Source organism: Abrus precatorius, unplaced genomic scaffold, assembly GCF_003935025.1.
Source record: "Abrus precatorius isolate BTA unplaced genomic scaffold, Abrus_2018 Scaffold3, whole genome shotgun sequence".
NCBI classification, from domain to species: domain Eukaryota; kingdom Viridiplantae; phylum Streptophyta; class Magnoliopsida; order Fabales; family Fabaceae; genus Abrus; species Abrus precatorius.
This window is the reverse complement of record NW_020874373.1, coordinates 26,833,582-26,836,718: the sequence shown is the minus strand read 5'-3', so window position 1 is coordinate 26,836,718 and position 3,137 is coordinate 26,833,582.

Sequence of the window (3,137 nt, the reverse complement as noted above, 5' to 3'; positions counted from 1 at the left end):
ATAACAAGATTAAAAACTTCATTTGATAAATTTATGTTATATAGAACCTAAGGTAATGTTGGCATATATAGGTTCTAACAATTTATAACACATAAAGATAGAGTCACTACATATTAATATTATAAATTATTGTATTAATAAAATAATTTCTATTTAAATTGATTGATTAGTAAAATAATAATTATAGGGAATACATTTTGATTGATTATTAAGATAAAGTTTAATTAATTAAAGATAACATATGATACATTAATATTGCCTAAAGTCTCGATAATATAGGTACATATAGATTATCAATTTATAACACACAACGGTAGAGAAACTACATATTAATGTTATAAATTGATGCAGTTATATTATTATTTATTCTTTGATCATAAAATAAAAATGTAATTTATCCACAAAACAAGCAAAATATGAATATAAAATTGAATTACATTCTAAAATTATACAAAATAGTAAAGGGAAATAATGCTTAAAGAAAAAATACCTAAAAATAAATAATAAAAATAGATACAAGCAAAAATTCAAAAAATAAATAAATAAAATAAAATCATGTGTGTTAATCTACTTATTTTCTATATACTTTCAATGAAAAGGGGCAAATTTATTAAGTAAAAATATATAAAATAATAAGTATTAATGTCATAATTTAAAATGGAGAAAATAACAAAAGCAAGAAATGAAAATGAAAATAAAAATAGAAAGATAAAAGAAAATAGACTTAAAAATACAAAAGAATGAAGAGAAATGAAATATTCTTTACTAGAATGGATTGAAGAGAAATAAACGAAATAAATAATAAAACTGAAAAATAATTTTAAAAAATTAAAATTTTTAACTAAAATTTTGTAGTCAAAGTGATTTATGGATGTGTTATTTGGTTAAAAATGAAAAGAAAGTTTTAATAACAATAAGTAAATAAAAAAAAATGAAAAGAGAGAAATTAAAAAAAAAATGAAATCACGAATTGTGAATGAAAATAGATGGAATTGATGGATGTGTGTTACCAATGTTCCCATGCCATTATTTTAGCTTACAGTATTTATATTAAATGATGTCAAATCATTGCATTATTTTGACAATAAAATAATAATAACCTATTAATAAAATAAATGAATAAACATTAGAAGTGATTGAATCTTTCTATTCTTTATCCGTCGATTTCATACTCCTTAACTTCTATTTCAACAAACCACAAAAGTTCAAAATATAGATACGAAGACGAGATAATTTTATATGCACAGACACAAAAATATTTTGAAAGTAGTAAACGAACTAGCGTTGGACTTAAGCAATGAACCATGCAAATATTTTGGATTTGAATAACAATTGAAGACGGTGAATTGGCTAAAATAACATGACTTTTTTCTTTTTTTAGCTTCTAAAGTTTTGTATTCTTCTTACTTAGTATTCCTCTCTTCCTCCAAAATACTTATTCTTTGTTTTGCACCTCATTTCATCATGTTTTCTTCTTCAAAATATTTTTTTCTTACTCCTAAAATTTTACTTTATCCGAAAAAACCTATTATCTCCTCTAAAATCCCCTTAAAAAAAACTAGTTGTTCCTCTTCTTAGATCTCTCTAAAAAAAAATTTTAAAAAAATTTGCCGTCCCTTACCCCTAGATTTTACTTGTGTATTTATATGGGTCCAAGTCTTCATGTTTTAGGATTTCACATGAAGACAAGTTTCTGAACCTTTCCCTTTTTTATGTATGGAGTTTACTCTAGGAGCTGAGTGTAAACCTGCCTGATGCAAGATTTCCATTTCTAGGGGTCAAATCTCTTTTTTCAAAATTTTCTATTTTTTATGTAAAATAATTTTATTTTTATATATATTTTTAAAAAAAATTTGGAGGCAAAAAAAATTGGTATTCACACTAGTAAAGTAATAAATTATAACCTGTTAGATTTAAGTTAAGTGAAAGACTCAGATTGAGTGTAAGAGTTTGTAGACTTATACCGATGTAAGAAGATCCTGTCCCTATATATATATAAAGAGTAAGTAACCATTTTTAAGATAAATTGAGCTTCATTTTTTATAATTATTAATGAATTTGAGTTTTTTTAATTTATTATTTATTTTATTTGAATAATAATGATAATAACTAATAAAAAATAGAAAGGATGTTAAAATTGAAATATCACATTAATTTTATTTTATTGTAATTCATGTAAATATCATTATTTAAAGTGTTTTTCAATTTTGTAAATGAGGATAAAAATAATAAAAAGATAGAATTTATAAATCATCCTCCCGCTTTTAGTGTTTGTTTTATTTTTATTTTATCACTTTAGTTTAATTTTATTATAGTGATGATATTATTTTTGCATAATATGTATATATTATTATCTTTTTATTTCATGTTATTAAATCATATTTTCTTCTAAAAATATTTATCAACAAAAAATTAATAAAGATGTAAAATTAATATGATAATTTATAATGTAAATGTGTAGCATCTCTACCTTTATACGTTATAAATTATTGAGACAATTTATAATATAAATATGGCAAGCAGCTTAGTATTGCTTAAGTAAAGTCTTAGGTTCAAGTTCTTGTGTATACAAAAATCTTCAGTAATTCATATCTAGGTGCACGACTCGAGTTAGATCCGGATTAAACCAGATGAAAAATCTAAAAAAAAATAAAAATTATTAAGACCTATGTGTACCAACGATACTTTAAGTCTTATGCATTATTAATGTATTCAAAAATTAAATAATATTTTTAAAATTACTAATTTATATAATTATTTTATTTAAAATATTCACCTCTTTAATATATCTTGACATTAAACCATGATTCGTTAATTAATCAATAAAAATATATTTCTTTAATTTTATTTGTAAATCAAAACATATCCTCTTAAATATTTTTTTAGTATCAAAAATATTTTGTAATTAATTAATCAATTAAATTAAAACTATTTCATCATATTACTGCATAGATTTGTAATGTTATTGTGTAGTATTTCTACCTCAACGTATTATAAATCATTGAGACTTATGTGTATTAACGTTACCTTGAGTCTTATGCAATATAAATTTATCAAATTATATTTTAATTTTTTATTAAAAATATCTTTATTAATCAATTCAAAAATATTTATTTCATTCATTAAATAGAATTAAT